The sequence below is a fragment of the Amblyomma mixtum genome, chromosome 10, assembly GCF_055824585.1.
Source record: "Amblyomma mixtum isolate Tamu chromosome 10, ASM5582458v1, whole genome shotgun sequence".
In the NCBI taxonomy this organism is placed as follows: Eukaryota; Metazoa; Arthropoda; class Arachnida; order Ixodida; family Ixodidae; genus Amblyomma; species Amblyomma mixtum.
In genome coordinates this window covers 22,862,065-22,888,209 of record NC_143021.1, presented here as the reverse complement: position 1 = coordinate 22,888,209, position 26,145 = coordinate 22,862,065, and the positions used below count along the sequence as shown (strand labels likewise).

Here is a 26,145-nt window from a genome sequence, read left to right as displayed (position 1 = left end):
TCAAGTTCACGCAGTTGCTGTTCTGTCGTCCTTGGTAAGCGAAAGAACGAAACGGCTTTTGGCACAGGAGACCTATAACGACCCGGAGCTGCGTGCAGCAGCAGAAAACCTGTCTTCAAACAAAGCCATCGAAGGAACACTCAAGCCATTTGCGTCGGAGCTTTCAGTGATTGACGGAATTCTGCTGAAGGGCAGCAAAGTAGTTATTCCAAAGAAGATGCGTCCAGAAACGCTCAGGCGCATTCACGAGGGCCATCTGGGTCTAAATAAGAGCAAAGCGAAGGCAAGGCGTTTAGTCTTCTGGCCCGGTTTGAACTCCGACATTGCAGACGTTGTACGCAAATGTGCGGTTTGTAAAACCTATGCATACAAACAGCCGAACGAGCCTCTCATGTTACGACCCCGTCCGGATCACCCCTGGTACCGAGTCGGCTTAGATCTCTTCTACTATGCTGGATCCATGCATCTTGCAGTTTTTGACGCATATTCAAATTTTCCAGAGGCCGAAAAACTCCGAGACACGTCTGCAACTGCGGTCATCGACAAGTTGGCAGCCATATTTGCAAGATACGGAATCCCGGTGGAAGTCTGCACCGACAACGGCCCCCAGTTTTCAAGCCACCAATTCACCGCCTTCGCGAGACGGTACGATTTCAAACACATTACTTCGAGCCCCGAGTTTCCACGTTCCAACGGGCTTGCGGAAAAGGGTGTTCAGATCATCAAGCGGCTTCTTAAGAAGACCGGGAACACACATGAAGATTTTTGGTTAGGTTTACTCGCATACCGCTCTGCCCCATTGCAGGATGGTCGGTCACCGGCGGAACTTCTGCAGGGCAGGCGCCTACGCACCAGACTACCAGACTTCAGCCAGGAGCCCAAACCACCCGTAAAGAAGCGCCAGCAGCAGTCGTCGGGCAGGCCGCGGCACCAACTGCAACCAGGACAGATTGTTCGCGTGAGAGGCCAGGCGTGGACACAAAAAGCGAAAGTATTAGAAAAAGTAGCACCTAGATCCTACAACTTTGCAACAGAAGAGGGCAGAACGCTGCGACGTAACCGTCAGCATCGGCTGGCCACCTCGGAGGCATTCAGGCACTCCAGCTACAGCGACGACAGTGACAGTGACGTGGGAAACGCTGATGCCGAAGAGCCTCCGCATCGGTCTTCACCTCGTGCGACTACGCCGGCACCTAGAAGATTGTCAAGGACTACGGCTGAACCACGACGTTTAGCATACGGTTCCAACTTTGAACAAATCTCTTAGTGTCGCTTATCTCTGTAGCGTTTGTTTCAATATTTTATTGCTTGTCGCATTGTACTTTCTTTGCTGTTCTGGTAAAAAAAAGATGGGAAGATGTATCGTGCTGGGTCATGCCGGCATAAGGCACGTGATGCGCACCGTGTTGCGCGTCAACCGAGAACGGCCTATATAAGCGCTCACAATAAACCCAGCGGCAGCATTGCCGCTCCCGGATTCGTAGTCGATTGTCAGTCCCTTATCAGCCTGGGTGGGGCTGATACAGAGTCGGAGTTTCTCCGGAGCTTACTCAAACAAAAAAAGGGAGAGAGGGGGAGAGTGCCCCGTAAGGCACTGTGGGCGTAACCAGCCTGCCCCCGCCCCCCTCCCCCCCGAACCAAAAGGAACCGTATGTCCCAGCGTCCAGTTCCAGCCGGTCAGACAAGTATGACCAGAGGAAAAGACGCACGTTCTGTGACACCGGGTACATAGTACGGGCCGGCTGCCTGCGGGCTTCAGCAAGACACCGGCGCCGCCACAAAACAAACAAAGAAGAATAAAAGGTAATCTTCCCGAACAAACCCCGCGGGCTTCGGACTCCTGGTCCGGTGCGTACGGACACATGTGAAAAACCAAACGCGACATATTGCGTGAAACAGAACACTCCAAGAACACATGGCGCCTGTCATCCCTCGTGCCGCAGTTGGGCCCCACCTGCCACGACGCGAGGCGCACACTTGTTGGCAGCACGGCCCAGCGCCAGTCAAAATGGCGGACTTCGGAGGCCAGGCGACTACCTGCCCAAGAGGACCATCTCGTTGCGGCCGTTGGTCTTCCTCTCCGAGGCTAGCGAACATTTGGGCGATGCGGCACGCCGAGACCTCACTGACATGTACACCCGGTCGGTCGGCGTCTGTGGAAAGTGTTAGGCCTGAGGTTGCCCTATAAAATGGTGCGGGGCCTCTCGGCTCGCGGGCCAATGTGGCCGCCCGGGGGCGAGCGCTCGTCGGGCGGTGCTCAGCTAGTTGAGCAGCAGCGAACGCCCCGGGTACGCGTCGCTACCTACCAGCGAGGAAACTGGTTTCGCTCTTGAAAGGCGGCCATAGTAGCTGCGCAAGGGAGGCAGCTGACAGATGGTCCCCGAAAAAGGATCCCGCGAGGAAGGCCAGGCGGCCTGCTGTGCGGCGCGGCATAACCGCAACGCGAGCTCTGCGGCATATTATTAACGGGGTGAAATTGGCATGAGCAAACTCGAGTACATCAGACAGTGTGGAGGCGAACCACCCGACCGCACCATAGTAAAAATTAAAATTTTATTCATGTCATACACACCAAACTCATTCTTTCCGAAGACAATACGTGAGTGGAATCAGCTGCCAGCCAGTGCTGTGGAAAGTAGAGGTAATGAATCATTCGTAGAAAGCCTTCAGTTGTACTTGTAGACGCTTTGAACTCAGCCACGTCTAACTAAAATATTTTGTTATTCTATTTTTGCCAGTCCGCTCGTGCATTTCCTCGTTTTTTTTCGGTGACTTTCTGGAGGCAATCTTGTTGTACCTTTGTTTTTGGCATGCATTACTTTTGTCTATTGTTACGTTTCGCTTTCGTCGTGGGGAAGAAAACGGCATGGCTGCAGCGGAACGCCGACTGACCCCGAGACGCGCGTTGGGTGAGCGCCTGGATTGCCCACGGAAGCCGCGTCCGTCTGCACGGATGAAGTTCTGAGCGAGCGTCTCCCCTACACCGCGTGCGAACGCACGTTCGAACGCATGAAATGCGCGGGAACGCGGCTCGTGGACATTCCGGCGTCTGCGCTACGTGGATAGCATCGTTCCCCCTCTCCCAGCGCGTGCGGGCGGTGTGATCCCTCGGGAGTGTGTGTGTGTGTGATTGGTGCTACAGAGAACTTCCTTCCTCGGCAGGCCCGACCCCTATCTAGGGAACCGAGGGAAAGGGAACACTTTAAAACCTTGTCCCGCTTGTCCCGTCCACGTCTCCACTTTTTTTTTTGCGCTATAACTTCCTCATCATGAACTACCAACAGGCCCAAATTACTACTCTGCTGAATTTAAAACCTCGGCAGCGGTACGGCCGGGGGGGGGGGGGGGGGGGGGGGGGGGCTTTTTCATCAGATGGTATATCATGTGCTCTCCTCATGCAGAACTTGCTTTGGGGCTAGTTGGTTCATGATTGAAGTTCAGAATGGCGCAAAAGACACACACACACAGGTCATCCCCTATTTTTCCTGTGTGTGTGTCTTTTGCGCCATTCTGAACTCTACTCATGCAGCGTTCCAGCAGTGAGCGTCTCGTTACCGAGCTCCCTTGTAAATAATGTAAATTTACTTGTATAAAGTCTTCTCTCCATGTCTTTTCCCGCATCCTCGACTCCGACGTCCTTCATTCCCTCTCCGGCGCCCGACCATGCTACCTCATCTTTAACTAACTGGTTGGCAGCGGTGGGATACGAAACAACGGACGCCAGCGGAGAGATCTGGTTCAAGGGACGCTGAGCAGCTGAACGGCGAGTCGGAAGCAGTGCAACAAGCCCTGTGTGTTGACTGGTTGCCTGCAGCGGAACGACTGCGCTGGATTCTTGGCTGCGAGGTTTGGTGAGTGCGGAACTTTCTTCTGCTGAGTTTTGCCGGGCTTTGTTAGGGTCACAAACAGAGCTGGTAATTGGGGTTGTCATTGCTGCCGGGTTAGTTGCGGCAAGACAATAGCGGGCAGTAGAGAAAGCAGCACTCGGAGCAGCCATGGATTTGAAGACGCTGCGCAAACCGAAATTACTGGAGCTTGCAAGAGAGTTGAGTCTGGATGTCTCAGACATACTCAGAAAACCAGCACTGCTGAAGGCTATTCTTGCGTTGTAGGCTGAAGATAACCAGCTTGCGGAATGCCTTGAGACCATTAAGGAGAGGGAATTGGCAAAGAAAAAGGAGAAGGGACGCGAAAGAGAGCAGTGAGAGCAGGAACGCGAAAGAGAGCAGCGGGAACAGGAACGCGATAGAGCGCTGCGGGAACTCACGCGTGAACTTAACGCGATCAGAGGAATAAGAGCGCGATCTCGCTTAGGTTTTTTCAGAAAAAGCTAAAATTTCAGAAATTTTCTAGAAAATTTTGAGAGAATTTACATGGAGGAGCAGCTAGACCAGTGTGATTGGCCAGTTGTGTTGATGGGAACTTTACCGCGTGAAGCCGCCAATGTATTAGCGCGGTTGCCTGACGAGGATACCCACAACTATCCGATAGCAAAAAATGCGCTTTTCCGATACTTTCGAATTCCCGCGGAGGCAGATCTCGAAAGCCAAATTGACGGTGGTAAGCTACACCGCGAGGGTGTCAAGGACCGAGTTAGGAGCTCAGCTCAGTCGCCGGATGACACGACTGCTGCTCAGAAGTGGCGGCATAGGATAGGTTTGGTCCAGGAAAGAAAGGCCACTTCGGCAGCGAGGGCCGATGATTTCGGTCAAGAAGCTAGCGAACAGTGCAGATCTGCAAGCCGTGAGGGCTCGGGGGATAATGTATGCACTAAGGCTAGCAATGAGGAAGAGTGCAGATCCGCAAGCTGTGAGGGCTCGGGGGATAATGTAGGCACTGCTAGGAATAAGGAAAGGGGCAATTCGTTGGTTTTGTGCCCAGAGAAGCATGCACTTTCCGGGAAGGAGGCTGATTGCTGCGATAAAGAAGGTAGTATCCAGGACAATAACGCTACGTTAGCCGAACAGCGTCGCACAGTTCAAGTTCCGGGCAAGAGCGTTAGGGTAGTAGGTCCGAATAGCAAGCCTCAGGAGAGCAAGTTATGCTCAGCAGGAGGTAAAGTGCTATTGGGACAGCTGGCTACTGCGACATGCGGGGACTCACCGAAAGCACGAGACGATAATTCGAACTTAAGCGGGAAATACGGCTCGGTGCTGCATCACAGAGAAGATGCGGAGGGTGAGGACACCGCGAGAAAGGGAGGCGCGTAGGGCGATCTGCTAAGAAAGTTTCCAGAAGGCGGCCGTGCGAAGGGAGAGCCAGACCAAGGGGTGCTTTCGAGAGAACAGACAAAGTACCGGCCGAGGGCACTGTAAGGTTAAAGGCCGGCCAAGCAGTGTACTCGTCCAAGACGGTCACCGCGGCACTCCAGATGCGACAGGCACCGCACTAGGGCCAGACTGCCTAGGCGTGTACAGACAGCGCGAAAGCCACCTAACCCATTGTGGCGACGCTGCGGTAGCAAGACGCGTGAAACTTGAAGCGGCCCACAGAGGAGCGCGCACTGCTACCTCACGAGGGAACGCAGCAGAGCGCGCTCCAGTCAAAAAAATCTCTACCTCTCCCGTAACCGAGAGTAGAGTAAGCATGAAATGTTTACGGGCATAAAACGAAGCGTACGCGGACACGACGAGACGCAGGCCTGACAAGAATGTACTACATGCAACGCGTTCGAAACTGTCTAAAGTACGTAGAGGCGAAAGCGTTTTGCGCACCACTTTGCCTATGTGACACTGGTGACGTTACCACTGAATTACGTCACACATAATTGATGACGAAGTAATGACAAATTACTTATTAGTAACGAATCAGTGACTAATTACTGATTAATGGCTAATTAATTAACTGCTAATTGATGACTTAAGCTTCGCCTTTAGGAGTGGAACGCGACAGCGTGTTGTAGCGCTGCCAGGCGGTCCACGGAACGCCACCACCCGTTCGGCGCGATGCCTTGACCTCTGAACGCGACGCTTTTTGAGGAAAGGAAATTACGCAGTAATTCTCCGTCATCTCGGTGGATATAGGCAGGGAGGAACGCCACCACCCGTTCGGCGCGATGCCTTGCCCTTTGAACGCAAGGCTTTTTGAGGAAAGGAAATGACGCAGTAATTCTCTGTCATCTCGGTGGACACCCGAACCACACCGTAAAGGAAGAGAGGAACGCCTTCACCCGTTCGACGCGATGCCTTGCCCTTTGAACGCAAGGCTTTTTGAGGAAAGGAAATGACGCAGTAATTCTCTGTCATCTCGGTGGACACCCGAACCACACCATAAAGGAAGCGAGGAACGCCTTCACCCGTTCGGCGCGATGCCTTGCCCTTTGAACGCAACGCTTTTTGAGGAAAGGAAATGGCGCAGTAGTTCTCTGTCATCTCGGTGGACACCCGAACCGCACCGTACAGGAAGAGAGGAACGCCACCACCCGTTCTGCGCGAGGAGGAGGAGGATAAACTTTATTTTCGTCGACAGATGTATCTGACGGTGTGGGGTTATAGCCCCATCAAGTGGCCATGAGCCCGTGGCGTTCGGCGACTTCTAGGGCTCTTGTCACAACCCGGATCTGTGTGTCCGAGTCGGAGCTGAGCAATGCGGCCTCCCACTGGTCTGGATTCGAGAGCTGCAAGCCTCTAGGGGGGTAGTCCCAAGGGCAAGCCCAGAGTATGTGGGATAGAGTGGCATGTTGGCCACACATTTGGCAGGAAGGGGAGTAGACCCCAGGGTATATGCGGGCATATATCGCGGGGTTGGGGAAGGTGTTCGTTTGGAGTTGCCTCCACGCAACTTCTTGGGGTTTGGTGAGAGAACTATGTGCGGGGGGATATAGAAGTCTACCTAAGCGGTAGTGCATGGTTATGTCATGAAATGTGACCATACGATCTCTCGCAGTCCGCAGGACGGGCGACACCACAACCCGGTCGACGAATCCTCGGGCATAATTGTGGGCCGCCTCGTTGCCTGGATGCGATGAGTGCGCAGGGACCCAGATCAATTGGATCGGGCGGAGTTGAAGTTTGGTGAAGTGGAGGAGAGAGAGGGTGACAGGGGAGACCCGGCCTTTGGCGAAACTACGAATCGCCGATTTAGAGTCGCTGAAGATGGTTTCTGCAGAGGTGGAGACCATCGCCAAGGCTATGGCCGCCTCCTCGGCCTCTTCAGGCGATCTGACGGGAATGGAGCACGCAACTAGCGGCCGTCCACAGTAGTTTACAACCGCGAGCGAAAAAGCTTCGCGGTCGGGATATTCAGCAGCGTCGACATAGACTGCTGCCTGATCTGTTAAATATGTTTTGTGCAGAGACAGCCCTGTGCTTGCGGCGAGCGACATGATACTCTGGGTGCATATTTTTAGGAAGAGGGGTAACGATAAGGTTACTGTGGATATGGTGTGGAAGCTGGACCCTGTCGGGTGCGGTTGTTTCGAAGCGTATTCCAAGCTTGTCGAGTATGTGACGTCCCGTGGAGGTGTGAGTGAGACGCTCGTACTGAGAAGTGAGATGAGCTTCCGAGAGCTCCGTCACAGTGTTGTAGACCCCTAATGCCAGTAGTTTACGTTCGGCGCGAAGCTACCGGCGCTTGTATGCCGGTCCTGTAGGCGGGCTTAGAGAGTCTGGTTAAATCTTGTACGGTGCCCGGATGCTCTAGTTTCAGTGCCCGGATGAGTGGAATTCAGTGCCCGGATGTCGGCTTTCGCTCTCGGCGTGACGTCACCACACTGCCGACAACGGGAGCTAAATTTCTCAAAGCGGCCTTCTCTCAAAGCCCCTAACAGATCACGTATGACAACGAAGTGTATTGTGGCATCTATGTGCTTTTTGCACGCGTTATTAGAAGTCGGAAATTATAATTCCGTGCATTATCAAATGCATAGCTCGACAGATATCTTGATAAACATTGAGAAGACACTGGCAGCAGTTATTTTTTGTGACTCGTTTGGAGAGCAACCGGTGCTTGTATGCCGGTCTCGTAGGAGGGCTTAGAGAGTCTCGTTGAATCTCGATAAGTCTCGTGCGGTGCCCGGACGTTCTCGTTTCAGAGCCCGGATGAGTGGAATTCAGTGCCCGGATGAGTGGAATTCAATGCCCGGATGAGTGGGTTTCATTGCCCGTATGATGGCTCTCGGCGTGACGTCACCACACTGCCGACAACGGGCGCTAAAAGCATTTCATGCTTTAAAGAAGCGAAGGGTATTCATGAATCGAGAGAGTACACGCAGGCGTTTCTTTCATACGCGACCGTCAAACCCCTCGCATTCAACTGTTCAGACGTTGCTCGGATGTTGAAGACGCGCGACCGGGGTACAGTGTACTAGAAAGTACACTGTAACCGGGGTGCGGCGGAACAAATCATAGTTGCATGGCGTCTGGGGCTCGCAGGTGTCAAAGCGCAGTTAACGATTTTTGTCGATTGTCAGCTGCTAAAACCACTGTTAGTGTCCGACCGCGCAGGGCGCGGTTGAAGAGTAGGCAACCCCTTTGAGCCACGGCGCGGCTCGTTAGCAGCGGATTCCGAGAATGTCTCTGCTGTTTGCTTTTATGCGAAGCATATTACTAGAGGTACACTACAGCCCTTTGCCGTGGTTACGCGCCGTGCACACCACGTGGTACAGTGACGTCACACCACGTGACATACCACGTGACACATGACGTCACTACAGAGAAAGGCAGAGGTACACTACCGCCCTTCGCCGTGGTTACGCGCCGTGCACACCACGTGGTACAGTGACGTCACACCACGTGACATACCACGTGACTCATGACGTCACGACAGAGGAAGACGGAGGTACACTACAGCCCTTCGCCGGGGTTACACGCCGTGCACACCACGTGGTACAGTGACGTCACACCACGTGACATACCACGTGACACATGACGTCACGACAGAGGAAGATGGGGGTCCACCTCGCGGCGACGCTGTGGTTGCACGCCGTGCAGACCACGTGGTACAGTGACGACACACCACGTGACATACCACGTGACACATGACGTCACGACAGATCGCCGTCACGCGCTGGGAGAGGGAGAACGATGCCATCACACAGACACCGGAATGTCCTCGAGCAGCATTCCCGCGCATTTCGAACGCGCGTTCACACTCGGTGTAGGTGAAACGCTCGCTCCACCGGGCAGGCGGACGCGGCTTCCGTGGCAATCCAGGCGCCCACCCAACGCGCGTCTCGGGGTTAGTCGGCGTTCCGCTGTAGCCATGCCGTTGTCTTCCCCAACGACGAAGGCTTCTAGTGGTTGTATTAAAATGACCAAGTATTCAACCAAGGAAAGCCATGTATTACCAAGCCTAGCCATCAATATGCTTCGCATCTGACCAGGGTTAACCAAGTTAAGCCTCAGCCATTTTTTCTTTTTTTTTTTGCTTTCCTGCAGAAAAAAAGTTTTGAGCAGGAATAGGTTTCGGACGCATTGTTAACATTGGAAGCGTTTCTTTTGATAAAGATTGTTTTGAAACATGCACTAGTGGTGCCCATGTATAGCAGCGTCCACTAAAACGCGAAGTGCTAGCCAGAGGGGCCATTGAAGGCCACTAGCATAAGCGCCTGGAGTCGCTTGATTTTATGGCATTGTCTGATTTTGAGCGAAGCCTTGCGGGGTTATGCAAGGTCTACAAAAAGGGGAAGTCTCAACGGCAACGCCGATGGCTCAAGTCGAGGTTCCTAAAGCGAGAATCAGCACCAAAGTTGCTGTTTGCTGGTGTTGTTTTTCGTGATGTAGGATTTTGAACCAATTGGTTTGTTTTGTTTAGTGTTCCAAAGTAAGACGGGTTTTCTTGTGTAATGTGCAAATTTGTGGACACTTCCTAAGTGCTGCTGGACTACTCCCTGGGATTAGATGACTTTGTAAGGGGAGAGAGCCTGGAATTGCTTAGTGGGGATTGTGTCGTGCTTGCTGACTGAGCGGTTGGGTTTTCGGCGAGGTTCTTACGCTAGCGGAGCACTAGTCACTTTGCAGTGCCGTTGGTGAACATGGACATCCGAAGGAAGCCTCCAGGGTGCGCTGAGTTTCAGAACCGCCGAGACTAGACCGACTCCGGTTAAGAGCAGCCTTAGGCGACATCCCTCCGGGACAGCGGATGCAGTCCCCTGTCCATCGGGATCTCCTTCCCCCGGCGGGGCAGTCTGTTACGTTTCGCCTTCGCCGTGGGGAAGAAAACGGCATGGCTACAGCGGAACGCCGACTGACCCCGAGACGCGCGCTGGGTGAGCGCCTGGATTGCCCACGGAAGCCGCGTCCGTCTGCCCGGATGAAGCTTTCAGTCGAACGCATGGATGGATGGATGGATAAATGGAGTATGTGACGTCCCGTGGAGGTGTGAGTGAGACGCTCATACTGAGAAGTGAGATGAGCTTCCGAGAGCTCCGTCACAGTGTTGTAGACCCCTAATGCCAGTAGTTTACGTTCGGCGCGAAGCTACCGGCGCTTGTATGCCGTTCCTGTAGGCGGGCTTAGAGAGTCTCGTTAAATTTTGTACGGTGCCCGGATGCTCTAGTTTCAGTGCCCGGATGAGTGGAATTCAGTGCCCGGATGTCGGCTTTCGCTCTCGGCGTGACGTCACCACACTGCCGACAACGGGAGCTAAATTTCTCAAAGCGGCCTTCTCTCAAAGCCCCTAACAGATCATCCCTCCGGGACAGCGGATGCAGTCCCCTGTCCATCGGGATCTCCTTCCCCCGGCGGGGTAGTCTGTTACGTTTCGCCTTCGCTGTGGGGAAGAAAACGGCATGGCTACAGCGGAACGCCGACTGACCCCGAGACGCGCGTTGGGTGGGTGGGTGGATGGATGGATGGATGGATGGATGGATGGATGGATGGATGGATGGATGGATGGACGGACGGACGGACGGACGGACGGGAGCGCCCCCTTTGAAACGGGGTGGTGGCAATTGCCACCATGCCCAGATTTTCTTTCTTTACTATTTTTTGTTCACTGTGCTGGCGATTCTCATTAAGATTCGCCATCATCTTTACCTACGGTTTCCTACAATTCTAACCTTATGCCACATCGCTGCTTTTCAGCCACCAATCCTCCAATCGGTTTTTGCTAACTTCCACTGCAGATCTATTTACATGACCATTGTTATCTTTAAACCCTAGGGCCTCAGGAAGAGTGACACTGCCTGCATCGACATCCGGATGGATACCATCACATTTGATTATGAGGTGTTCAATTGTTTCCATAGATCTACCACACACTGCACATGTGTCATCTTCTTCGTTAAATTTCTTTTTGTAGCTGCGCGTTCTAAGACACCCTGACCTAGCTTCAAAAAGTAGGGCACTGCCTCTTGAGTTATCATAGAAAAATTCTTTCCTGATCTGCCTTTTCCAGTATCGATATATTTCTACACTGTTTCTTTTCCATTGAATTCATACAATTTTTAACTTCCGTGTTTTTAACCTGTCGTTTAATGCTCTTTCTTTCTCTGTCCTCATGACCTGCATACTTACTGGTTAGTTTTCTAGTTCTTTTCCGCCACTGTGAGTCAACGCTCTTTCTGTATAAATATTTAAATACTTTAGCTGCCCACCTGTTATCGTCCAATTTCCTCAGGTGTTGTTCATATAGTATTTTACTCTTAGCTTCCCGTGCTTCGAACGATGCCCAGCCCATATCCCCTTGTACTGCCTCGTTTGTGGTTTTGCCGTGGGCACCTAGTGCTAATCTTCCAACAGCTCTCTGATTTACGTCTAATCTCGACTGAACTTCTGCCCTTAAGCACAGAACCGCACTGCCGAAAGTAAGTCCCGGCACCATTATTCCTTTCCAAATATCTCTTGGTACTTCATATTTGTTGTACCTCCATAATGCCCTATGTTTCATTATCCCAGCGTCTCTTCGTCCTTTTGCCCTAAGAGCCTGTTCGCGCTTTTCCGTGTATATCTGCCCTTCGTTTAGCCATATCCCTAGGTATTTGTATTCGGCCACTTTGGGTATTTTGTGGCCTTGCATTGTAAGCACCTGGTCAGTAGTATCGTTAAAAATCATCAGAGCTGATTTAGTTGCGCTAAAACTCTCCTAGAGCGTCTCCTTCTTTTCCACAGCAAGTAACCAAAGTTTGTAAATCTTCCTGGCTATCTGCTAACAGTACAATATCGTCCGCATGCATTAAACCCGTGAGTCGCTGCTCAACTACATTTCCGCCTAATCTGTACGACAGATTATAACCTAGATTACTTTCTTCTAGCCTTCTTTCCATATTTATCACGTAAACAATGAACAGCAGCGGTGATAGAGGACAACCTTGCCTTAATCCTTTGTGCATCCCCACAGTTGTGGTACTTTTTTTCCCTTCCCATGTAATTTCAACTTCATTATCTCGGTAGATTTCCTGTAGAAAATCAATTACCTCATGACCGTTAGCAAAATATTTCAATATGCTCCACAGGAGTTCCCTGTTCACGCTATCGTATGCACCGCTTATGTCCAGAAAGGCTAAAACAGAGGTCTGTTTTCCGTCTTAGCTATTTCTATACATTGGGTAAGCACGAACAGGCTATCATCTAAACGCCTACCCCTTCTGAACCCATTCTAGAGCTCTCCGAGTATCCGATTACCTTCTACCCATGCCTGCATTTTTAATTTCACCGCCTGCATTGCCAGCATGTACATAACAGATGTTATCGTAATGGGACGGTAGGATTTGATGTTCATCTTATCTCCTTTCCCTTTATAAATCAAATTCATTTTACTCTATCTCCAGCTGTGCGGAATTTGCTGATTTGTTATGACTGTCTCCATTTCTTTTATCAGCGCTTCTTTGCTTCTTGGTCCAAGTTCATAAATCAGCTTAATTGGAATTTCTTCTATCCCTGCGGATGTGGTTTTAAGAATATTCGCTTCCGCCTTTTCCCAGTTAAGACTAGTCAGTTCTAAGCTGTTCTCTATTGTGCTGTCCTGTGTCGCCGCCTCACTTCGGGAGATCACCCCATTGTCGTTGCTAAAAGACGCAGCTATAAATGATGTAATGTCATTCACAGCATCGTCTCCCTCTAAACATTTTCCCTCAGCATCCCTAATCAGTTCCTGCGTTCTTTTATTTGTTTTTCCCAACCAGCTTATAAGGTTCCAGAATTTTCTTGGCGCCCTTTTATTTGCCTCGCGAAGCTCAGCCAGCCATTTATCACAGGACTGCTTCATTTTAGCCTGCACTAGGACCTGAACTTGCTGTTTCTTTTGTCGATAAGATTCCCATTTTTCGCCTATTTCCTCTTCAGATAACTGCGCCTTCTTTGCTTCTCTGTGTTCCCTTGAAGCCACCCGTCGTTGTTCGATGCCCCCTTAATTTCCATATTCCACCAGCTTCGTGGCTTCCTCTTTCCTCTCCAGCGGTTTACTCCTTTCACTTGTTTCATTTTTGTAGCGATGAGCAGTTCTAACTGATTATAATCCCACTTTTCCATGGGGCGTTTCTCGATTACTTCTTCTATTTCGGCTGATATTAGCGCTATTTGTTCATCGTTTAATTTTGCGTTGTCTTTTTGACTTTGTTGCATTTCTCTTTTGTCTAGGGCGCCCAACTGTAGACTAATACGTTTATGATCATTTCATAGGCTGTACTTCCCCTCTTCGTCTATTTCCATTATTGCGAGCTTGCTATAGATGGCCTGCGACATTAGACAGTAGTCAATGGTTGTTTGCCTGTTACGGGATTCCCACGTGATTGGTCCCTCACATTTAGTTTCGCTGTTGACAATAACTAGGTTGTGCCGCTCACACAAGTCTAGCATTAACTTCCCGCTACAATCTGTGTATCCATCCAGATCCTCGATGTGGCCGTTCATGTCTCCAAGCAAAATAATATCGACACCGTCTCCAATCTGCTTTATATCGTCATCCTTGTTTTCTAGATCCTTGTTTTCTTGCCTGAATTTGTCTCCGGTCCCTAAATAAACTACCCCTAGCCATGTCCTTTTGGCAGCAATTGTACCTGATACCCAGACATATTCTTTGCAAGTTGATTTTATTCTTTGCCAATTTGTTCCTTGATGTATCAGCATACCTAGTCCTCCTCCCTTCTCCGCTGTTGTTCTGTTGCACCCTTCCCAGATATAGCCATCGATTAAAGGTGGACCTTCTAGATCCCTCAGATGTGTCTCGCATAGAGCGTACACACCTACTGCTTCGTCCTTTAACTGCTGTTCTATTTCTAGCCATTTCGCTCTCTTTCTACCCCCTTGCATGCTTATGTAACTGATCCTGGCGTTAAATTTATGTTAGTGTTTATGTAACTGATCCTGGCGCATGAAAGACGCGGGAACGCCGCTCGTGGACATTCCGGCGTCTGCGCTACGTGGATGGCATCGTTCCCCTCTCCCAGCGCGTGACGGCGGTGTGATCCCTCGGGAGTGTGTGTGTGATTGGTGACACAGAGAACCTCCTTCCTCGGCAGGCCCGGCCCCTATCTAGGGAACCGAGGGAAAGGGAACGCTTTAAAACCTCGGCAGCGGTACGGCCACGGGGGCTTTTTAATCAGATGGTCTCATCATGTGCTCTCCTCATGCAGCGTTCCAGCAGTGAGCGTCTCGTTACGGTGCTCCCATGAAAATAATGTAAATTTAATTGTATAAAGTCTTCTCTCCATGTCTTTTCTCACATCCTCGTCTCCGACGTCCTTCATTCCCTCTCCGGCGCCCGACCATGCTACCTCATCTTTAACACTATACTTCATACCTCCCACTCCTGCTTAAAGCCTCACGTTGAGGCCTCACGTTGAGGTGGGCTGGGTGACTGCACCTCAGCGCACCGCTGATCTTTGCGATGCAGGTTAGTAAATCATATGCCTTATCTGCCACAAGATCAAGCAATTATGTTCTGGTGCAGTTCACGAGCCCACAGTGCTGTGTTGCCATTGCCGCCTAGTGTGCCACTGTTGTTCATTCTTTGCTCTTGTTATCAGGAGATATGAAAACTAACCCTGGTCCTAACGACAACAGTGCGGTACTCGCGGAACTCCAGAACCTAAGCGCAGGCCAAATCCAATTAATAGCCGAAGTACAGGGCTTCATATCCCAACTCACTACTATGGATAAAACCATAACCGACTTAAGCAATCGTATGGCCGAGCTCGAAACACACTACCAAGCACTACGTCCCCTTCGAAACGACATTGAAAAGATGCAGGCTGACACAAGCAACATTGCGCGCATAATACAGGTACTAGAAACCCGCATAGATGACGCTGAAAACAGGTCCCGCCGTAACGACCTCATATTGTATGGTTTCCCTGACACTACTGACAGCGAAACATGGGCTGAATCTGAAAAACTAATCACCGATGTTTGCCGCAATGCCCTTCATATAACTGTGGAACCTCACGAGATAGAAAAAGCTTGTAGCGTGCCATCGTGGTCCGGCAGCCGAACACAACGACTGTCCCAGTACGCCTGTCAAGCACGCGCAGACTGTATTTTCATGGCTGCTTAACTGCAAGGCCGGCGCAGCGCTGTTCTATCCCAGCCTGGCATTCGCCCCTTGCCGGCCCGTGTCACCGCCATCAGTCAGTTTCCCCGGCTCACCACCACCCGACAACTGCGCGAATTTCTTGGCCTCGCCAACTATTATCGGCGCTTCATTCCACGCTGCGCTGCAATACTGCAGCCTCTCCACGACCTTCTCTCGGGCCACGGCAAGCCGACCGCTCTTGTTGCTTGGACCGATGCCGCTGACCGCGCATTCAGCGGCATCAAAGCAGCCATTGTCGGAGCGACGCAGCTGGTTCATCCTAAATGTGACGCGCCCACGTCCGTCATGGTTGACGCATTGGACACTGCTGTCGGCGCGGTATTGCAACAGTTCGTCGCTGGTGTTTGGCAGCCAATTGCCTTCTTTTCCAAAAAGCTTGCGCCCCCTGAACGCCGCTACAGCACCTTCGGCCGAGAGCTGCTAGCCATATATTCAGCCGTGAAGCACTTCCGACATTTTCTCGAGGGACGCAGATTTCATATCCTCACTGACCACAAACCTCTGACGTCCGCGCTAGCATCCAGCAGTACCTCCTACGCTCCTCGCGAAATCAGGCAGCTCGCCTACATTTCCGAATTTACCTGCGACATTCGTCACGTCAGCGGCAAGTCCAACATAGTTGCCGACGCTCTTTCTCGTGCTGAAGTCAATGCGACGGACAATGGACGGCCAGTCATCGACTTCACGGCTATGGCTGCTGCTCAACGAGCCGATGCCGAGTTGCAACGGTTTCGCACGCGCGACACCTCTTTAGTGTTGCAGGACGTCTTGCTCCCTGACTGCGCCGTTCCCCTCGTTTGTGATACATCAACCGGTCGCCCTCGCCCCTACGTGCCTCCACCATACCGACGAACCGTCTTTGATGCCCTCCATTCTTTGGCCCATCCTGGCATTCGCGCAACACAGCGCCTTGTCACGGCTCGCTATGTCTGGCCTCGCATCAACGTCGACGTTCGCCGCTGGTCGCGCGCGTGCCTGAGCTGTCAGAAAAGCAAAGTGCATCAAAACACTGCGACGCCGCTTGGCACGTTCCCGTCCCTGGACGCCCGCTTCAGCCATCTGCACGTCGACATTGTCGGTCCCCTTCCTACCTGCGGGAACCACCGCTACCTGTTAACCTGCATTGACAGGTTCACGAGATGGCCTGAAGCGATGCCCCTTCTGGACATAACGGCGGAGTCGATCGCAAGAGCACTCATCACACTGTGGATAAGCCGCTACGGTGTCCCTTGCAACATTACGACTGATCGTGGTCGTCAATTTGACTCCACCTTATTTGCTATCCTATCTTGGCTCCTCGGCGTCAATCACATCAAGACGACCTCTTACCACCCGATTTTCAACGGTGTCATTGAGCGTTTTCACCGGCAGCTGAAAGCTTCACTTATGGCGTCCGCTTTTCCTTCGCCATGGATTGAGCGCCTACCCTTCGTCCTGCTTGGTCTCCGCACTGAACTTCGCAGTGACTCTTCTACCTGTGCAGCAGAGCTAACGTTTGGCACTACTCTCCGTGTCCCTGGCGAATTCTTCGAGCCCTCACCACCCACGCCTGCTGACGTGTCAGATTACGCCTACCGCCTACGTAGCGCTATGAGCAGTGTAGTTCCACCACGTCAACGCCAGTATTCCCGTCGTGTCCACGTCCCCTCCGACCTTCAGCGGTGCACTCACGTCTACGTTCGCCACGACGCCGTACGCCCGCCCTTACGGCCACCATACGATGGTCCGTACCAAATGCTGCGGCGTGCTCCTAAGCACTTTCTCCTGCTCATCAACGGCCGGCAGGACACAATCTCAGTTGACCGCCTTAAACCTGCTCATCTTGACACCGACGTCATCGCTAAGTGTGCCGCTGCATCCCCTCCCGACCGTGCCAGTCCTCGTCGCGTACGATTTGCGCCAAGCCTATCCGCTTTTCGCCATTCACACCTCGCTCATGGCTTCATCGCTAGAGGGGGGGGGGCTGTAGCGTGCCATCGTGGTCCGGCAGCCGAAGACGACGACTGTCCCCGTATGCCTGCCAAGCACGCGCAGACTGGATTTTCATGGCTGCTTAACTGCAAGGCCGGCGCAGCGCTGTTCCATCCCAGCCTGGCTGAGCGCGTCCAGCCCAATATATTTGTGGAGATCTGACGATGACTGGTGCCCACGATTCGTCTCCACAAGCTCATTGCCTCTGTCGTCTATCGAAAGATAAAAATCGTCCCATAATCATGAAATTAACGAGTAGAAAAACTAAACAATCCTTCCTGTCAAATGGGCGAAATCTTAAAGACACGGTTTATAGTGTTGGAGAGGACTTGTCGCATGCCGGCGTAACGCGCGAAAACAACTTGCTGCATTTGCTAAAGCCAGGCCTGTCAAGTTTTCCTTGCGATTTAAAACACTTCACACCGGCTCGAACCATTATATATTTGACACTTCATCTAACACCGTAAAGTAACTCCCGTAGCAATCGTCCCTTCACCCTGCACCAGTAAAACGCCAATGCGCGACATCCTCAAATCTTCTCTCGTTTTCCGTGATATTCAAAAACATCCGCAGCTTCCTCCGAAAGCGTGAACTCATATCTAACGTGATTTTGTCATCCAGGAGCAATATACTTATACTAACCGAAACTTGGTTGAACAGTAGCGTATCCGACGCTGAAGTTTTCACTGTCTTACCCGAATTCAACGTATACGGAAACGATCAAAAAGACTCGCAGGGGGGGGGGGGGGGGGGGGGGGGCGCTGTTCTTGCTCAGTAGCGTGGCTTGTTGGTACATAGTTCCAATACACTGTAGCGCAGCAAAAGACGAGGACACAAGAGACGAGAGCGCTCGTGGTGTTCGTCTCTCGTCTCTTGTGCCCTCGTCTTTTGCTGCGCTACAGTGTATTGGAACTATATACCATGCTCTATTGCACACGTCACATCTGATCTTTATTTATTTATTTCAATACCCTCAGGGCCCGAGGACGTTGCGGAGGGGGGTTGGGGTGACAATGCAGAGAAAAAAAAACACAAAAGTACAACGCGCCGATTTCTTAATAATCACAAAGGTGCAATTACAAAACATAGTCAATAAGTGCTGATTTGAAAGATGGTGTATCCACAGTTTAGACAATGGAGGGAAGAAGGCGGTTCCATTCTGTGCAAGGTTTGGGTAAAAATTAGTTGAAAAGAAAATTGGTGCGGGAACAGGCAATGGCGACCTTAAACCGGTGATCAATGCGGGATGATACATACGAAGGCTGAAAAAGAAGCTCGCTTTTCAGTGATGGGCACAAAAAAATTTCGATGGAACAGGCACAGACGAGAAAGTTTCCTGCGGAGAGATAATTCTGGGAGCCGAAGATTTGATTTAATTAAAGATACACTAGCTATACGATGGTAGTTGGAGGCAATGAAACGAGCGGAACGGTTTTGCACAGATTCAATGAGGTCACTTAACGTATGTAGAGCTGGATCCCATATTGCCGACGCGTATTCAAATTTAGGCCTTACTAGAGCTTGATACATTATCAGTTTGAGATGCATAGGTGCTTGAGTGAAGTTGCGGCGTGAATAGGCAGGAGTACGGTTAGCGTTGGTTAGCGTTGGGCGCCGCGCATGGACAGTGGGAATGTCGCCTAACAGACCCTTCTTCTGCCTTGTACGGGCTCTAGTGCTTATCTTTAACGGATCGCCGGGCAACTGCGATGCACAAGCTATCGACAGGTGGGTCTGGCAACCGTTCCCGCGGATGACGCACCGTTACCTGCGCACCAACATCACGACCGGAGCGCAACCGCCGAACTACCACGTGACATCAACAAATCCTGCTTTAAAAGACGTCCCGCAAGAATAACTCTTCAGTGGGCGCGGCGCATCGACAGTAGGCATGTCGCCTAACAGACCCTTCTTCTGCCTTGTACAGGCTCCAGTGCTCATCTTTAACGGATCGCCGGGCAACTTCGATGCACAAGCTATCGACAGGTGGGTCTGGCAACCGTTGCCGCGGATGACGCACCGTTACCTGCGCAAAAACTTCACGACAGGAGCGCAACCGCCGAACTACCACTTGACATCAACAAATCCTGCTTTAAAAGACGTCCCGCAAGAATTCCTCTTCAGTGGGCGCGGCGCATCGACAGTAGGCATGTCGCCTAACAGACCCTTGTTCTCCCTTGTACAGGCTCCAGTGCTCATCTTTAACGGATCGCCGGCAACTTCGATGCACAAGCTATCGACAGGTGGGTCTGGTAACCGTTGCCCCGGATGACGCACCGTTACCTGCGCACTAACTTCACGACCAGAGCGCAACCGCCGAACTACCACGTGACATCAACAAATCCTGCTTTAAGAGACGTCCCGCAAGAATAACTCTTCAGTGGGCGCGGCGCATCGACAGTAGGCATGTCGCCTAACGGACCCTTCTTCTGCTTTGTACAGGCTCCAGTGCTCATCTTTAACGGCCGCCGCGGTGGCTCAGTGGCTATGGTGCTCGGCTACTGACCCAAAAGACGCGGGTTCGATCCCGGCCGCGGCGGCTGGAATTTCTTTGGAGGAGAAATTCTAGAGGCCCGTGTACTGTGCGATGTCAGTGCACGTTAAAGAAACCCCAGGTGGTCGAAATTTCCGGAGCCCTCCACTACGGCGTCTCTCATAGCCTTAGTCGCTTTGGGACGTTAAACCCCATAAACCAAACCAAACCATCATCTTTAACGGATCGCCGGGCAGCTTCGATGCACAAGCTATCGACAGGTGGGTCTTGCAACCGTTGCCGCGGATGACGCACCGTTACCTGCGCACCAACTTCACGACCGGAGCGCAGCCGCCGAACTACCACGTGACATCAATAAATCCTGCTTTAAGAGACGTCCCGCAAGAATAACTCTTCAGTCGGCGCGGCGCATCGACCGTAGGCATGTCGCCTAACAGACCCTTCTTCTGCCTTGTACAGGCTCCAGTGCTTATCTTTAACGGATCGCCGGGCAACTTCGATGCACAAGCTATCGACAGGTGGGTCTGGCAACCGTTGCCGCGGATGACGCACCGTTACCTGCGCACCAACTTCACGACCGGAGCGCAACCGCCGAACTACCACTTGACATAAACAAATCCTGCATTAAAAGACGTCCCGCAAGAATTCCTCTTCAGTGGGCGCGGCGCATCGACAGTAGGCATGTCGCCTAACAGACCCTTGTTCTCCCTTGTACAGGCTCCAGTGCTCATCTTTAACGGATCGCCGGCAACTTCGATGCACAAGCTATCGACAGGTGGGTCTGGTAACCGTTTCCCCGGATGACGCACCGTTACCTGCGCAGCAACTTCACGACCGGAGCGCAACCGCCGAACTACCACGTGACATCAACAAATCCTGCTTTAAAATACGTCCCGCAAGAATTCTTCCTCAGTGGGAGCGGCGCATCGACAGTAGGCTTGTCGCCTAACAGACCCTTCTTCTGCCTTGTACAGGCTCCAGTGCTCATCTTTAACGGGTCGCCGGGCAACTTCGATGCACAAGCTATCGACAGGCGGGTATGGCAACCGTTGCCGCGGATGACGCACCGTTACCTGCGCACCAACTTCACGACCGGAGCGCAACCGCCGAACTACCACGTGACATCAACAAATCCTGCTTTAAAAGACGTCCCGCAAGAATTCTTCCTCAGTGGGAGCGGCGCATCGACAGTAGGCATGTCGCCTAACAGACCCTTGTTCTCCCTTGTACAGGCTCCAGTGCTCATCTTTAACGGGTCGCCGGGCAACTTCGATGCACAAGCTATCGACAGGCGGGTCTGGCAACCGTTGCCGCGGATGACGCACCGTTACCTGCGCACCAACTTCACGACCGGAGCGCAACCGCCGAACTACCACGTGACATCAACAAATCCTGCTTTAAAAGACGTCCCGCAAGAATTCTTCCTCAGTGGGAGCGGCGCATCGACAGTAGGCTTGTCGCCTAACAGACCCTTCTTCTGCCTTGTACAGGCTCCAGTGCTCATCTTTAACGGGTCGCCGGGCAACTGCGATGCACAAGCTATCGACAGGTGGGTCTGGCAACCGTTGCCGCGGATGACGCACCGTTACCTGCGCACCAACTTCACGACCGGAGCGCAACCGCCGAACTACCACGTGACATCAACAAATCCTGCTTTAAAAGACGTCCCGCAAGAATTCTTCCTCAGTGGGAGCGGCGCATCGACAGTAGGCTTGTCGCCTAACAGACCCTTCTTCTGCCTTGTACAGGCTCCAGTGCTCATCTTTAACGGGTCGCCGGGCAACTGCGATGCACAAGCTATCGACAGGCGGGTCTGGCAACCGTTGCCGCGGATGACGCACCGTTACCTGCGCACCAACTTCACGACCGGAGCGCAACCGCCGAACTACCACGTGACATCAACAAATCCTGCTTTAAAAGACGTCGCGCAAGAATTCTTCCTCAGTGGGAGCGGCGCATCGACAGTAGGCTTGTCGCCTAACAGACCCTTCTTCTGCCTTGTACAGGCTCCAGTGCTCATCTTTAACGGGTCGCCGGGCAACTTCGATGCACAAGCTATCGACAGGCGGGTATGGCAACCGTTGCCGCGGATGACGCACCGTTACCTGCGCACCAACTTCACGACCGGAGCGCAACCGCCGAACTACCACGTGACATCAACAAATCCTGCTTTAAAAGACGTCCCGCAAGAATTCTTCCTCAGTGGGAGCGGCGCATCGACAGTAGGCTTGTCGCCTAACAGACCCTTCTTCTGCCTTGTACAGGCTCCAGTGCTCATCTTTAACGGGTCGCCGGGCAACTGCGATGCACAAGCTATCGACAGGTGGGTCTGGCAACCGTTGCCGCGGATGACGCACCGTTACCTGCGCACCAACTTCACGACCGGAGCGCAACCGCCGAACTACCACGTGACATCAACAAATCCTGCTTTAAAAGACGTCCCGCAAGAATTCTTCCTCAGTGGGAGCGGCGCATCGACAGTAGGCTTGTCGCCTAACAGACCCTTGTTCTCCCTTGTACAGGCTCCAGTGCTCATCTTTAACGGATCGCCGGCAACTTCGATGCACAAGCTATCGACAGGTGGGTCTGGTAACCGTTTCCCCGGATGACGCACCGTTACCTGCGCAGCAACTTCACGACCGGAGCGCAACCGCCGAACTACCACGTGACATCAACAAATCCTGCTTTAAAATACGTCCCGCAAGAATTCTTCCTCAGTGGGAGCGGCGCATCGACAGTAGGCTTGTCGCCTAACAGACCCTTCTTCTGCCTTGTACAGGCTCCAGTGCTCATCTTTAACGGGTCGCCGGGCAACTTCGATGCACAAGCTATCGACAGGCGGGTATGGCAACCGTTGCCGCGGATGACGCACCGTTACCTGCGCACCAACTTCACGACCGGAGCGCAACCGCCGAACTACCACGTGACATCAACAAATCCTGCTTTAAAAGACGTCCCGCAAGCATTCCTCTTCATTGGGCGCGGCGCATCGACAGTAGGCATGTCGCCTAACAGACCCGTCTTCTGCCTTGTGCTAGTTTGTGGCTATTACTTAAGCATTGAGTTATTGCCTGCCCCTTTTTGTTTTGCCGTGCCCACAAAAGTGCTTAGAAATTGCCTCTGCTGTATATCGCGTGTGCGAATTGTTGCTCTGCGGCGCTGTCGATTTGAATCCTGGCCCTGATAAACCGAACACTCGCAAATTATTGGAACAGCTGGTGCAAGGTCAGGATAAACTAACATCTGAAATAACAGCGCTTAGGGAGCAGCAGGTTAATCTTCAAAAACACTCAGTTACCTGTGCTCTAATTTTTGGAATTTGAACAACATATAACTCAAACAGACACCCCTGAACAAACTGTGCGTTCACTGCAGAACAAGTTTGATGATTTAGAAGATAGGAGTAGACGGTCAAATCTGCTAGTGTTCGCAGTAAAAGAAGAACCCGATGAAAGCGACGATGATCTTAAGCAAAAAATACTCCATGCTATGTTTTCCGAAAAACGTGGAGTCTCGTGCTCTTCTGTAGGAAGAATCCATAGGATTGATAAATCAGGGAGAACACTTATACATGCAGGGAAATGCATGTATAAGCGCTCCTTCGCTAACACTACTGGAAAAAGAGCTGTCACTCCTGGGGGCTGATAATCTCCGCTGATTTCTAGCGCGCTTCTGTTGCTGTTGTCACATTTATGGCTTGTTTTTTTGTTTTGCACTTTGTATACCTTACCCTCTCTGCCGACATCTATGTATTTATACTTGTGTGATCAGCAATAAACCCTCAGTTGCTAGTCAGCGCTGTGTCGTCCATTTTCTTGTCTTTTGTGCTCGTCTTCATTCGCGCTGTTTATTCAAGATGCTTAACCAACTAGCCCGCCAAAACGTGTTAACGCAGCTAATTGTGTGTTACAGGAATAGTTTTTGCGAAATCCATGTTGTGCAGGGTGAAAGAATTTGTTACCATCCAGGAACTGCATGATTTCTGAGTAGATGATATGCTCCATGATTTTACACGGTACACTTGTGAGCGAGATAGGACGATATATTTAAAGGTGAATTTTTGTTACCGGATTTGTAGACTGGAACGACCTTTCCCTTCTTCCAATCATCAGGTATGGTGCCTGTGGAAAGTGGAAAGTGAATGATAAAACTTGTGGAAAAGGATGAGTCAGCAGATTTTCTGTCGCAGCTCGAGGTCAGGCAGGTTAGCTCTTGACTTCATGGTAGTCACACTAGGATGAAAACAGTAGTCGGATTGGATGAATCTAGCTGCACGGTTTTGCTCTAATTCAAGTGCCTTAGTTAGATACGAAATGTGAGGGTCCCAAACTGCGCATGCATATTCCAGCTTGGGACGAACCAACGTTATGTAGGCGAGAGTTTTAATAGACGAAGAAGCTACTGGAAAATTACGTCGTAAGTAAGACAGGACACGATTAGCTTCATTAGTAACGGCAGTGGTATGGGTGGACCAAGAAAGATCATGCGATATGTTAATTCCCAGGAACTCACATGTTGATGTCGGAGAAATAACGAAACCGCAAAGTACGTAGCATAGAGTTGGGTAAGTTCGTCGCCGATGAAAAGAAATTAACGAAGTTTTTCACTTTCAGGGACATTAACCATGTTTTTCACTAAGTTTCTATGTGTAAAAGGTCAGTTTGGAGGGCGTGAGCATCGGCTTGATTGTTAATAGGACGGTAATTAATGCAATCGTCGCCAAATAGGAGAATGGAAGATTGCATGTTTGAAGCTATGTCATTTATATATATTAGAAAGAGTAGAGGACCAAGGACAGTACCCTGAGGCACACCTGAAAGTACGGGAGACCTGGAAGAGGCGGTATTGTTAACATACACAAACTGCTGGCGGTTAGTTAAGAAATCACATATCCATTCATATATGCGCTTATCAAGGTAAAGACAAGAAAGTTTTAAAAATAGCCGTTTCTTATTAACCTTGTCAAAAGCCTTTTCACAGTCTAAAAATAAGGCATGAACGGGAATGTTATTATCGAGGCTAGAACTAAGATCATCAATGAATAATGCTAGCTGAGTGTCACACGAGCGACCCTTACGAAACCCATGTTGGTTGGGAGGAAATAAATTATTAGATAATAGAAAGTTTACGACATGCGAGTGAATTACATGTTCCATTAGTTTAGAACAAACGCAAGTGAGAGATATAGGACGATAATTACTGGGTGACTGTAAAGGGCCTTTTTTCAGGACTGGAATGACCTTGCCTACCTTCCAATCCTGTGGAACAGTGCTTGAAGAAAGGGACATTTGGAAGATATGAGATAAAATGATTCTTGAGATGTGCTTGGTATTAACTAATATTTTGGCATTAATTCCATCCACACCAGCAGAAGAAGTAAGCTTGAGTGATTCAATAAGTTTCAGGATTCCGCGAGGTTCAAATATTAAGTCAGGCATTAAAGGGTGATCAAGACACGGAAAAACTGGTAAGGTGGTATCAAGTTCACGCGTAAACACAGAGCAGAATGTTGAATTCAAAACTAGGGCAGCGTCTTGGTATGGTACAGTGGTTCCATCATGGTCGAGCAGAGACAAGGGCTTGGAATAAGTGGGGTTAATAAGTTTTCAGAATTTTTTTGGGTTATTACGTAGCATTGAAGGCAGGGTAGATGAATAAAAAGATCGTTCTCTTTCTTTTGCCAGGGAATCAAATGTTTTTTCGGCATCGTAATACTTGTTCCAAGCTCCTGTATTACAAGACCCTTTCGCACGGCGGAATAATCGTTTTTTCCTCTTATACAGACGGCTGAGAGTATTATCAAACCATGGGGATTGTGTTTTCTCGGCTACTGTAACAGTAGGTACATGCGCATGGATAAGAGCTTGCATTTTGTTCCTAAAAAGTTTCCAGTTGGTGTCAACGGAGCGCTGGTGGAAGTCGATTAGGAACCAGTTACAAAACTCAGAGTTCTTCATTAATTTTTCCATAATCGGCTTCACCGTACAAGGTAATTCTTAATTTTATCGGAATGTGGCATTCATAAGTTGCATGAATCGTTACATGGTCGCTAAGCATGGGAAGCTGCGGAACCGACAAGAAGTTATCTGGGTGTGACGTGAGAATGATGTTGAGAATGCTAGCTGATGTATTCGTTTGCCTGGTTTCGAAGTGTACCATTTGCGATAAACCAAACGTGAGACATCAATTTACGAAATCACTTTCAGAAC

At 51.0% G+C, this 26,145-nt stretch overlaps 1 pseudogene across 1 annotated transcript in view; it reads left to right on the top strand.

The window, feature by feature from the left end:
• Positions 1-3,434: 3,434 nt before the first annotated feature.
• Positions 3,435-26,145, top strand: part of LOC149325345 (uncharacterized) — a 66,686-nt pseudogene continuing 43,975 nt past the window's right edge. The window contains exon 1 of the transcript XR_016286067.1: positions 3,435-3,851. The product of XR_016286067.1 is annotated as an uncharacterized LOC149325345 (transcript). The remainder of the gene's footprint in view (positions 3,852-26,145) is intronic.